This window comes from Dermacentor albipictus, chromosome 6 (assembly GCF_038994185.2).
Source record: "Dermacentor albipictus isolate Rhodes 1998 colony chromosome 6, USDA_Dalb.pri_finalv2, whole genome shotgun sequence".
NCBI classification, from domain to species: domain Eukaryota; kingdom Metazoa; phylum Arthropoda; class Arachnida; order Ixodida; family Ixodidae; genus Dermacentor; species Dermacentor albipictus.
Genome location: NC_091826.1, coordinates 45,617,741 through 45,631,383, shown reverse-complemented (window position 1 = coordinate 45,631,383; position 13,643 = coordinate 45,617,741). Strand labels below are relative to the sequence as shown.

The 13,643-nt window shown below is 45.1% G+C and overlaps 1 protein-coding gene and 3 non-coding genes across 5 annotated transcripts in view; 3 read left to right on the top strand and 1 right to left on the bottom strand.

Annotated features, from left to right (window-relative positions):
• Nca (neurocalcin homolog) overlaps positions 1 to 793 on the bottom strand; it is a 181,059-nt gene extending 180,266 nt beyond the window's left edge. The window contains exon 1 of one of the 2 annotated variants that reach the window (XM_070540435.1): positions 722 to 793. The gene's annotated coding sequence lies outside the window, so the exon portion shown is untranslated. The remainder of the gene's footprint in view (positions 1 to 721) is intronic. The other variant, XM_070540437.1, reaches the window with a different exon arrangement.
• A 282-nt stretch (positions 794 to 1,075) lies between these two features.
• Positions 1,076 to 1,178, top strand: LOC139047148 (U6 spliceosomal RNA). Its single transcript, XR_011507071.1, has one exon. It is a non-coding gene; the product is annotated as a U6 spliceosomal RNA (small nuclear RNA).
• Positions 1,179 to 2,781: 1,603 nt separating this feature from the next.
• On the top strand, positions 2,782 to 2,884 carry LOC139047147 (U6 spliceosomal RNA). The gene has a single exon (XR_011507070.1). It is a non-coding gene; the product is annotated as a U6 spliceosomal RNA (small nuclear RNA).
• A 688-nt stretch (positions 2,885 to 3,572) lies between these two features.
• Positions 3,573 to 3,675, top strand: LOC139047146 (U6 spliceosomal RNA). Its single transcript, XR_011507069.1, has one exon. It is a non-coding gene; the product is annotated as a U6 spliceosomal RNA (small nuclear RNA).
• Positions 3,676 to 13,643: the final 9,968 nt, after the last annotated feature.

Here is a 13,643-nt window from a genome sequence, read left to right as displayed (position 1 = left end):
TAAGCACTACCAATTAAAGAGAAATTAAACATCGATTTATAGCACGAATATTCATGTCACGCTTATATTTTATTTGTAAAAGGAACTGATCTGACTGGCTCAAAGCACACGAACAAGTTATGGCCATTGACAGTAAGTATTATGAGAAAGGAAAAATCAATTCATTCACCATCAACAAAAGAACGCAACATGTATAACATCCCATCAAACATGGTTCACGCCCGGAACTCAGATGGTAGCATAATGATCATGCAGGGTGTTCAATTTACCCGCACTCCAATATCGGACGTCCTTTTTTTTTTAGTTAGTTTTTTCCCTTCCCATCATATGACAGCACTTGCAAGATCAAGTCACACGTATACACAAATGTGTACATTTTTATCACATCGTGCAAAAACAAATTGTGACGAAAGGTGCCAGAAACATGACTGTTCCCGCAAATATGAATCTCCTGAGGCTATGACAACACAGACGACACATAGTCTTACCAGAAATTAAGCTGTGGCGCTTACACGCACGTGAACAAACGAGTTACTAATACAGCAAGTTAGCATGCATGGTTGGCTGGACCAGTTGGATCGCAAACGCGCAAACGGCCGCCAAGTTTATAAACGCGAGTGCAGTTAACAGACATATGCGAAAGACGCTCGTCACACCTTTGTATACGCCGCTGGTTCTGTCATTCTATCGAGTAAACATTATGCGCTCTATCGGTACTTACAGGAGAACAGTAGGGGGTAACCGACGACAGCTGATGACAGCACGAAATTCAAACTGCGCGGACTTGTTTGATTGCCGTCACGGCCAAGAGAGGGCGCAACAAGCGTAGGCGCTACGCACTTTGCATTGCTTGAAATTTTATAGATTTAAGCGCAGAAATTACTAAACAACATATATTTACTCTATGCTATATTAACAGTCTTATGCAGAGAAAGCCTTTACATAATAATCAATATCAAAAATTTGTAATTATTCCAAAAAGACTACTAGATTATCAATCTTGCGCTCTTGCCACCGGTACACTAGGCGCCTTTGAAACATGGCTATAAATATGTGAACGCCGGGTTGGGGAAATGTACTTCCAAAGTACATATACTAAAATTGGAACGATACAGAGAAGATTAGCATGGCCCCTGCGCAAGGATGACACGCAAAATCGTGAAGCGTTCCACATTAGAGAGTTTTAGAATAGGGGCCCCAAACGTTTTGGGGCCCCAAAGAAATAGCGTCGAAGCCACTGCGCATGCGCTAGACGCAAACTGCCTTTGGGTTTTGCGTTGGGAACGCTATTTCACCGATTTAGCGGGAGCCCAAATAGCGGCCCCAAAAGTTTTGCGTCGGCAAACATGGCGGCACCCATCGAAGCGACGGCTCCAGCCTAGCACCAAACTGGGTTCGACTGGTGGTAACGCGTGAAGTTCGCAAGCTAGGAGAAGTGACTGCGGTTATCGCTTTCTCTCAACTAGCGTGTGTTATGAATATTGACTCATTAGACGCCGCTGATTTTGAATTCGATTGTGGATTTGATGGTTCGTAGGCCTAACACGGCTAAGCTTGGCTGGTGAAGGCTAGTAAAGTTGGTTTGCTCAAAACTAAACGCAACTAATTGTTTGCTACTTACAGAATAGCCTCTAAATTGTAATTAAATGCGAATACACGCAAGTCAAAATTATTATTCCTATCATAAAATGGTATATTTTATTTATTTATTTCTAATAGCTTTTCTTTGACGCCGTAGTGGCGCTGTCAACGCAAGACGCTATCCGCAAACGTAAAACCCTATTCTAAAACTCTCCACTCCTACGTGCCCCAACGCTAACACCCGCAAAGCTCTTTGGGGCCCCAAACTATAGGGGCCCCTATTCTAAAACTCCCTATTTTTTTCGTCTTCTTTTGCGCAGTTGACTTGCTTGAAATGTTATTCACACGAAATGCTGTGTTTCTGGCACCGTCTGAAGGCATTGCGACTTTCAGCGTCTGTAACGCCCGCGCTTTTCTTTTCTTTGGGGCATCATTCGACACCGTCAACGGACACAAAAGGTCGCTTTTTCGAAAAACGAGAAGTTTAATCCGGAGTCCCTCCTGGTTCCCCACTACCGCAAGCCTTTCTGTGCGCGTGTGTGTGTGATCTGAGATAGTGCAGCACTGCCTGTCCCATCATTGAGCTCCCCCTTTGTCTTTACTTCCGCTTTTTTTTTTTTAATATGGCGGAACACCTTTATACTTATGGCTTAATTGTCTGCAGCAATATCAACGCTGAAGCTGCAATAACATACAAATAATCAACGAAGTTAATAGAATAGTAATAACTTACTAATTTACGATCACATCGTCAGACTGCACAACGATACGGTTGCTCTTCCACTGCATTGTGCATACAAACACGCAGCAAGAGGGACAACAACGTAAAGCGCGAAAAACACATTTATAATACGCATCATGGAATGCGGTTTGTGGCCTCAGACATCGCACCGGATCAATCTCGGAGGTTACATGCTAGTCCAGCTAATTTATGCGGCGACCTTGAGATGGCGCTGCAGAACAAAAATGTTGCGTTGATTTGTTAGTAAAAGTTCTAAAAATGAGAAATAATACATGTTTGTTTTCTAATCCGCACTAAAGGAATTATGCGCAGTACGAAAACAACTACGGCTGTAAATGTCGGATGAGATTTAGGATACCTATGCATTTCATTTCTTTAAGAAATATCAGACTTTCATCACGACCAACTGGCGCCCCCAGAAATGGTGCTATATATACTACAGGCACTCTACTTACCGTGTACTTCCAAAGTACATATACTAAAATTGGAACGATACAGAGAAGATTAGCATGGCCCCTGCGCAAGGATGACACGCAAAATCGTGAAGCGTTACACATTTTTTTTTTACTTTCTTTTTCGTAAAATTTACTAAATAATATTCACGCAAGGTTCAGTTTTTCTGGCACAGTCTGAAGGCATTGCAACTTTCGGTGTTTGTAACGCCAGCGCACCAGCGTAAACAAATTCTTTTTTTTTTTTTTTTTACGGCGTCAAGCTTAATCCGGTGTCCCTCCTGGTCCCCTACCTCCGCGTACCTCACAATCAGGTTGTGGTTTTGGCATGTAGAACCTCAGAATTTATATTCCGTCTAATTGTAACAACCATTGTGTACGCACCTGCATGCATATGTGCGTTTGTGTGCGAGTACGTGATCTCAGATAGTTCTTCATTGTTGTTCCTGCACTGTCACCCCTTTATTTTTTTTTATTTTTTTCAATCTTGTGATATAGCGCGGAACAACCTGATACATATAACTTAAGTGTCTGCAGCACTATCAGCGCTGAAGCTGTAATATCATACAAACAACCAACGAAATTAATAGAATACTAATAATTTACATTCACAACGATGCGGATACTGTCACTAAAGGAATTATGCGCAGCCCGAAGGAAACTACAGCTGTATGTGTCGGATTTGCTTTATTATATCTATGTATTTCATGCCTTTATGTAATATCACACTTTCACCGCGACCAACTTGCGCCACCAGAAATGGCGGCTATATATACTGCAGGCACTCTTCCTTCAGTGTACTTCCAAAGTACATATACTAAAATTGGAACGATACAGAGAAGATTAGCATGGCCCCTGCGCAAGGATGACACGTAAAATCGTGAAGCGTTCCACATTTTTTTTTTCTTTTCATGGCTGACAGTCTGCGAGAAACCGCTGGCATAAGGAGTCCTGCTCCAAGGTTGTCACGTTATTTTTGACCCATCCTTTATTGCCTTTTTCTAACGTTTATGCTCATAAGATATGCATTATGTTCTTTAAAATGTATATTCGTTTACCAATCGTAACACGGGCCGCGATGTTGTGGCGATGTCTTTTTCGGTGCTATTCGCTTTCGTAATTTCGGCGCTTCCTCGGTGGTCAGAGCGAGGCTCCGCCAGCGTTATCAATGGGATCAGCAGGCCGTGAATCATCGATGACCTAGAATGAGCGGTAGACATGGCTACAAAATGGCGTCCTTACTTATATATCTTTTTTTCAATGCAATTTTATAATAGTTTAAATATGCACACACGCGCACTCTGTAAGTTCCCATGGTGATCTTAGGAGTGGATATTTGTAATTGTGAGGTCTGAGGCCGATTTATGTGATTTATTTATTTTAAGTGTCGCTACGGTGGAGCAATTGCAAGCAGCAACTGCAAGGCTAATCCCACCAGTAACCTACAACCACTCAACTCAACTCAGTAAGTTCCTTGGAAATGTTTAAAAAAGATCTTTTTTTTAATTCATGATCGTTCACACCTAATTGCGAACATTTCCTAGACTATAGCTACCTTAGTTGTGTTTTAATTATTAGTATTTCGTAATGCGACCTCATTCGTTTGCTTTGTTTTATTCCGTGAATTTTACTCATCTTACTTGCGTAGGCAAGTGCAAATTTGTGCAATGTGCAAATTCGTAGTATAATCGCCTCTCTGCCTCTCCTGCAAGTAAAATCTCTCCCTGTATATCGTTTCTATATTTGCAATGAATTTGAATTTGGAAGCAAGAACGTACTCATTGATTTTTTACAGTCTTGTGATGTCACTGGGCAGGATCGCTTCGATCTCGAGCGTGCCCGTTGCCCACGAAGCGCTGTTTGTGACGCGTGAGGGAGTTTTGTGTAGCTCATCCCCCTTTTCCCTAGGATATATCTATAGGTGGTCTAGTTGGCATATCGTCCTTGCAAAAATTTCAGAGCGCAGTAAAAGACGAGAGAGCAGTTGAAGAGAGAGAGAAATAGAAGACACGAAAGGCAGGGAGCTTAACCAGGCGCACATCCGGTTTGCTACCCTGCACTGAGGGAAGGGGCATAGGGACAAAAAGAGAGAGAGGAGATAGAGCACAGTTTTGCGCACATTTGAAGGTTCGTACCGACTCTACACACGGTTGCCAAGACCTGCCGACTTCAGGCACTTCAACAACGCTTTCGTGGCCTTCTGTGCCATCGACGCGTACGGCCATGGTCCAAGGATCTTGATTTCCGAAAGTGGTCTAGAGTCCAGCTGGTTCAATGCTGTCCAGAGAGCTTCACACTCGACCTCGTACTGGGGACAGAGACATAGGATGTGTTTAATCGTTTCCATAGTTCCACAATAGTCGTACATGGGCGTATCCCCCATTCCAATGCTGAACGAGTAGGCCTTCGTGAATGCCACCCCGAGCCAGAGGTGGCACAATACTGTCACCTCAGAGCGGGAAACTTTTGATGGCACTTGTAGCTTTAATGATGGATCAAGTCTATGAAGATGACACTTCGGGCGGCTGGGAGAAGACCAGTATTTGTGTGCCGTAGCTTCAGCCACGACATGAAGCTTTCTTGCAGCGTCGGTTCCGGATAAGGGGATCGGAACTGGTCGGGCTTCGTGGGCGAGGTCATTACCGGCAATGCGGTATGTCCAGGTAGCCACTAGAATATAATTTCATGCCCTTTAGCGACAGCTTGATGGTGGTCCTCTCTTATTTCATATGTCAGCTGCTCATGAGTCCTATGAAAGAGGGCAAAATGCAGACTCCGAAGTGCTGCCTTGGACTCGCAAAAGGTGACCCATTTCTGAGGTGTCTCTTGCAGGAGATATTTGACAGCAGCACGCAGGGCAGCAAGCTCTGCCGCCGTTATGTTGTCATGTGTGACAGTTTGAATTTCATTGTGGTTTTCGTAGCCGGAATGACAACGGCACCTAAGAGCTGGTAGATGAGACCGAACCAAAGGCATCTTTATTCGGTCCCCGTATGTTTCATTGATTAATAGCAGCGTCATCTGTTTCAGAGATATATTTTTGGGTGATTGACCTTCTTCTTTACACCCGGAATACTTAGGCGCACCGGAAGCTGTTGGAAACACCACAAGGGCAATGAAGGCCTTGCTGCTAGTATGTATCCTGATGGAAGACAAACTGTATAGGTGATTATAATTTTAGGAGACGTTGCACGAGGTCTCCGCGATGGCAAGAACGCCAAGTGATGATCGGGGACGCAGGAAAGATGACGGATATGCGTCCTGAGACAATCCACAGCAACGTATCTCTGGCCTGGGTGATTTTTGGCGAGCACGATTGTTGCAGCTGTGAATGCACAGCGAGGAAATCCTAAACGCGAGCGCAGTGCTTGGCCCTGTAAGCTATCCTCGAGCAAACATTTAATTGACTTGCACGTGCTGGACAACACTGGAAGGCTGTAGCGTAGATATCCTAGGAAAAGACCTCCGTACAACTGAAGCACGGAGCGTATACAGATGTGCCCCATGCGTTGTGTGTCGCCTGCTTCGTCGAACTCTCGTCTTTTGCTGCGCTGCAGGTTTTTTTTTAACCCTTTCCCGCTATACCTTTGATATTTGATATTTGATTTGATTTTACCTTTGATATTTGATTTGATATTTCCCGCTATACCTTTGACGGTGTTCAGTCTGCGTACATTAGCAACGGGCTACACACACACACACACACACACACACACACGCACGCGCACACACACACACACACACACACACGCACGCGCACACACACACACACGCACGCGCACACACACACACACGCACGCGCGCACACACACACACACACACACACACACACACACACACACACACACACACACACACACACACACACACACACACACACACACACACACACACACACACACACACACACACACACACACACACACACACACACACACACACACACACACAACGTGCAACTTGAAGGGCTTGAAGTCAGTCTCTTGAGCACGTAGGCTCTAATGCGCACATGAGCATCTCAGTGCGAATGTGGGTGTGTGTGTAGGTATGTACGTATGTACTGTATGTATGTAATATAGGCATGATCATCATCATTAGCCTGTTTTGTTTTAATGTTCACTGCCGGACGAACGCCTCTACAAGCGATCTCCAATCACCCTTGTCTTGCACTAGCTGATTCCAACTTGCGCCTGCACATCCTAATTTCATCACACCACCTAGTTTTTTCTACCGTCCTCGACTGCGCTTCCCTCCCCTCGGCACCCATTTTGTAACTCTAATGGTCCACCGGTTATCTGCCTTGTGCATTACATGGCCTGCCACTCTCCATTTCTCTCTCTCTTAGTATCAACAAGAATACCGGACAACCCTGTCAGCTCTCTTATCCACACCGCTCTCTTGCTGTCTCTTAATGTTACGCCTAGCATATTCAGTTTCGTCACTCTTTGCGCGGTACTCAGAAACGTGTGAATTGGCCACGTACGTTGCGCAAGCTGACTTTAACCTGTTGGATGGAATCGTTGGGTTTGCGCTTGCACGGGGCGCGTAAGATGGTAGTCTGTTGTTTTTTCTAAGGCGTTTTCAACTTTGTTCAAAGGTACGGACCTCAGATGTGTTAACAAAAACTCACGAGCCGCGGAGGTCGGAGATACCATCCTCGCTTTCTGTACTGGCACACTGGCGTTATCAGCAAGATAACGCGCTTAATCGAACGCACCCTGAGAAGCGGCGCGCGCGGTACGTTCTATCGCTGATAACGCCGGTGTGCCAGTACAGAAAGCGAGGATGGTATCTCTGACCTCTGCGCTTGCGCGTTATTGTTAACACATCTGAGGTCTGCATGTCTCTATAATATGGTGTCCCACGAAACTAGAGTCAAACATTAAAAATATGCAAATGCCACGTAGCTGGACAGAACCAAGGTCAATGTTGTTTGTCATCGCTTGTACGTGCTCAGATAAGTTGTTTTTTTTTGCATTCCGCCTAATCACATAATTGGTCTTAACTAATCAATAAACTTCTCGAATATTATTATAATTAGATGAGAATGAATTGAGATGAATTAGTGTGTCAATGAGAAAATTGTAGAGCAACATGAAGGACTGCCGATAAAGCGTTCCGTTGTTCAATACGTGCTGCATAAAAGTGTTTTTCCGAGCGTGAAAGAAACCCACGAATATACAAAAATCCCAGCCTACTAAGCCAGCCGCATTACGATGGAGGCGAAATGCGAAAACACCCGTGTACTTATATTTAGGTGTACGTTAAAGATCCCCAGGTGGTAGAAATTTCCGAAGTCCTCCGCTACGATAATAAAACAATAAAACTTGGTGCTGGGCTAGTTGCTGATGCATTCTTTAAAACTGACGGTAGCGCAAAAAAGGACGGACACACGGTGTTCGTACTTTTTCGTCCTGTCGTCTTTTCACCATGTGTCCATCCCTTTTAGCGCTACCATCAGTTTTAAAGAACGCCTCCACTACGGCGTGCCTCAAAATCAGAAAGGGGTTCTGGCACGTAAAACCCCATAATTAAAAAAAATACATGAAAAATTGCCGCACGACTCGCCGCTCGGGGCACGTCACCATCACCTTGGTTCTGTCCAGCTACGTGTCATTGACATATTTTTAAATCTTGGGGCATGATAGTTGGGACACCCTGTGCATAGTGTAACTGACGGTAGTATGCTCCGGACCAATGTCAGTTGCACTTCGCTCCTAGAAGAGGCAGCACGTGCGTCGAGCGAGCTCGTTGATAATTCGTCTCGATGCCAGTGAGGGAAACTTGGAAGGTGCTGTGGATGTCGCGAAGTGACATTACAGTAGGTGAGACCATGGCGCTGATCGCAAGGGGTTTAATATGTTTATTAAGATGGAATAGGCAAGCGATAGAATGTAAACTCTTTACAGATGCATCAAAGGAGCTAGGAGTCGAAAAAGTTACAATGACGTTACAATGTTTGATATTCTTCCTCTTAGCCGAATCTCCACCGAATCCCCCCCCCCTCCCCCTCCTACGGTCCTGCACGTATACCTAAAAGCATCCCCAACATCGCCCCATCGTCCGTCCAATCACACGGCGGTACGGGCAATGCGCACACAATGGGGCTGCAGGGTGACACTATCCGGAGTTCCAATACGTCAAGGCCGCTGCCACAAATCCCTTGCAGTGCAACGGGTCTCTTGTCTCACAACCTCGCAGGACACACTGCCCCAAAGAAAACGCACTTCCACTGACGTTGGGGCACCTGGTCCGTTCGCGCAATGTCCCGGCATGGGTGCGGTCCAGCGGCGATGGGTTGACTTCGAAGCCACAAGTACTCCACAAGTACTGCTTCCGCCACAAGTACTGCTTCCACAAGTACTGCTTCGCGAACCAAGCCACAAGTATACTGCTTCCGCGAACCGAACAAAGGAAGCCCCGACACACTGACAAACTGCTTACGCCCTCTGCGTAAACCGCGGTCTCTGCCCCCCCCCCCCCCCCGAAGCCTATAACTCTCCGCCATCGTCTTGTCGTCGAGCCGCGCTTCTCTTTTGACCACAACGCATGGCCCTTACATGTGATAGCCGCCCGGGCAAACGACGCTGAACTCCACTGAACTCCTGAACAATACATTGCAATGCGTTGAGCATTGCAATGCAATTATCAACTAGCTCGCTCGACACACGTCCTGCCCCTTCGAGAAGTGAAGTGTAACTGACATTGGTCCGGAGCATACTACCGTCAGTTGCACTATATACTGGGTGTCCCAACTTTCACTCACCGAGTCGCAGATCCGGGACCGCAGAAAGGTGCAACGGCATGCTAATACATTTCTCTCGCATTTACCCGCTCTAAACCGCGACCGAATTGTTTTTATTCGTAATTACTGTCTGCAATGCATTCTAACAGGGCCAAAGTCTGGACAAAGTGAGTTTCAAGACCTTCTACAGAGTCCTATGAGAGCCAAAATTCGAAGAAAAACAAAGAAATAAATACTTTGAAATCCATGAAGTCACACTTGCTATACCGGTGCTAGAGTATTGGCGCGAAAAAGAAACAACAAAAGAAAAGAAAGGTAACCGTTGCCTTGATTTTCTCTTCTAATATAGGCAACCTATTATCGCGAAATTAACGAAAACAACAACTTTGAGCACATATACATTATCACTCTAAGCTCAATGAGCGTTTCTATTTAGTAGTACGTGTCCCTTTAAAGCGTTGGCGTGCACGGTGACAATATTTGTCTGCGGAGTCGTAAATTTCATCCCTAAACACCAGAGGAGTTCCGGGGCCCTTCTGTAAACGGCGAAAAGATGGTCACCACCGCTCTGGGCGCATATACATGTTAGGCCACTGCTTGGGAACACCTATAGGGGCACGCACAATGCAGCCGCTGTAGCTCAAGTATCAGCAGGTAAAACGCTAAGCACCTGTGAGAAGCAAACACTTGTGCCGCTATTGAGCAGTTTATTACGGAGCTCGGGAGTGGACCCTTTGGTTACGCAGTGCCTATATTGGTTTCAACCGTGGAACGGCGGGCAGCCTTATAAGCACTGCAGCAGCAGCGGCAGCGTATTTGTGAAGCCCACAAAGCTCCCGGTCGTGCATTTTTAAAGCGACATATTTCCTTTGGCTCCAGTCGCCATGCAGGTAGGCTCTCGCGTTCGACTTTTCGAGCACTGATGCGTTCACGTGGCCGCTGCTAACATGTATCTATTCTTATTGAACAGTTACATTTCTCTATTTTCTTTTTGTCGCTTGAATTTCTCGTTATTGTTCTTTTTCACTTTGTTTCTCTTTACTTTATTCCTTCATCTTTCTTTTTGATAATTTGTGCAATGTCAATTTGAAATCTTCATTGTGCAGGCAGTTTACTGCACCTAACAAGTACATTTCTTCGTAGCGTTCCTAGCGTTGCCGTGTCGCTGGCATCTTCTATATATATTATGTATATTTTCGTACAGTTATTTTTTTTGCTCTCGATCATTTCTTGTTTTATTTATTTATTTGTTTGCTAATTTGCGCAAACCGAAGTTGCACTGTACATTAACGCTTGAAAGCACTGACTTATGTAAATGCAAGTGATAGTGTCAAAGTAGATTCGCGTAAAAAGAAAGTACTGTCTTTAACAGAGCGATGAATTGGGCTAGTCGGCGTTTGTTTGTGGTTCTTGCGCAATGTATACGAAGCACATTAATGGAGGCAAGAGGAACGCCGTGACTAGGAAGGAAAACACAAACTGACGCGAACAAACGCAAACTACGAACTGTTTGATTGTCAGACCAAATCATATGTTTAAATGAACACAAACGATGTATTGCGACTGCCTGAACAAGTGGGAAATCGAACCAACAGATCCTCTCAGATCGTGTCCTCACGTTTTTCTTGTTCCCCCACAAATTCGCTAATATGCATACAATTTTTATTAAGTTGCTGGAAGTTTGTTAAACTTATAGGGAGCAAAAAGAAATATGAGGGGACGCGATCTGGGAGGATCTGTTGATTCTATTCCCCACTTCATGCAGTCGCATGACATCGTTGGGTTCACTTAAATATGTGATTTGCTCTGACAATAAACCGGTTCCTAGTTCACGCTTCTTCGTGCCAACTTGTGTCTTCTTCAATACGGTGTTCCTCTTGTACGTCTCTGGTTACCTGTGTCGTAGGTAGCACGATAATAATTAACGTACCATCTTTAATTATGTAACTAAAGCTTTGCTGGTTGAAACATCCATCTGCCCATTAACCTACTTTCAGATTACTCTTTTCTGCCTGCGTTTTCATTCAGTCATCTTAATTTGATTGTATATTCGCCAATGCTTAACGCATGTTATTGCCTTCTTTTATATATCAGCGTTGGCCCACCTGCTATACACGCTCACAACTGAGAGCAGCGGTGTTGATAATAGATAGATAGATAGATAGATAGATAGATAGATAGATAGATAGATAGATAGATAGATAGATAGATAGATAGATAGATAGATAGATAGATAGATAGATAGATAGATAGATAGATAGATAGATAGACAGACAGACAGACAGACAGACAGACAGACAGACAGACAGACAGACAGACAGACAGACAGACAGACAGACAGACAGACAGACAGACAGACAGACAGACAGACAGACAGACAGACAGACAGACAGACAGACAGACAGACAGACAGACAGACAGACAGACAGACAGACAGACAGACAGACAGACAGACAGACAGACAGACAGACAGACAGACAGACAGACAGACAGACAGACAGACAGACAGACAGACAGACAGACAGACAGACAGACAGACAGACAGACAGACAGACAGACAGACAGACAGACAGACAGACAGACAGACAGACAGACAGACAGACAGACAGACAGACAGACAGACAGACAGACAGACAGACAGACAGACAGACAGACAGACAGACAGACAGACAGACAGACAGACAGACAGACAGACAGACAGACAGACAGACAGACAGACAGACAGACAGACAGACAGACAGACAGACAGACAGACAGACAGACAGACAGACAGACAGACAGACAGACAGACAGACAGACAGACAGACAGACAGACAGACAGACAGACAGACAGACAGACAGACAGACAGACAGACAGACAGACAGACAGACAGACAGACAGACAGACAGACAGACAGACAGACAGACAGACAGACAGACAGACAGACAGACAGACAGACAGACAGACAGACAGACAGACAGACAGACAGACAGACAGACAGACAGACAGACAGACAGACAGACAGACAGACAGACAGACAGACAGACAGACAGACAGACAGACAGACAGACAGACAGACAGACAGACAGCCAGCCAGCCAGCCAGCCAGCCAGCCAGCCAGACAGACAGACAGACAGACAGACAGACAGACAGACAGACAGACAGACAGACAGACAGACAGACAGACAGACAGACAGACAGACAGACAGACAGACAGACAGATAGATAGATAGATAGATAGATAGATAGATAGATAGATAGATAGATAGATAGATAGATAGATAGATAGATAGATAGATAGATAGATAGATAGATAGATAGATAGATAGATAGATAGATAGATAGATAGATAGATAGATCCAATGAAAAAAAAGGGTGGCGAGTAGTAAATGACCTTTCAGTGCTCCTTCAGTCCTGTAACACCCATGCGCTGAGTAAAATACTAAATTCTGATCTAAGCATGGAGAGCTTAACGCACAGCCTTCAGAGTGAGATTTCCCAATCACAGATAGTTTTTTAACCAGTAATTGGATTGCTAAACTAACGTCCTAATGACGTTTTAACTAAATTTTGATTGTTGTTGTACGAATGTACATTCCGTAGCCAGAAATAATAGTAAACAGTTTGTTGCAATACTCCTTAACGTAGAACTGTGGTTGGCGATTACAGGGTTGCTCTGTCAGGTTCGAATCCACACAGCACGAGTAATTCGATACTGCTACTCTGGGCACCGTGAAATTCCGTCACGGTTGCCAAATCCGCCATCTTGTGAACTCTGATTGGTCCAGAGGGCCGCTACGGGCTCTCTGATTGGCTCGAAGTGCCGCCATTTTACAGAATTCGACGATGCGGCGGGAATGAGCACAGTGAAATAAAACGAACACTCGCCATGGACGATCATCCAGAATCACACACTTGGTTGCTCGCAAAAAAGAAAGAGAGAGAGAAAAAAGAAACGAATGCAGTGCTTGCTCTCATACTGCCCACGACTGTACATTCCAACCTGGAGAATTACACCGAGTGAAACCACCTCCCCTCGCGTATGCGCAAGCGGATAGCAGATGGGGGCGCGCCCGAACAATGTTATCTCTCGCTGGCCTCGCGGGCGTGTGATACGGTGTTACGCCCGAGGTACGAGCAGGT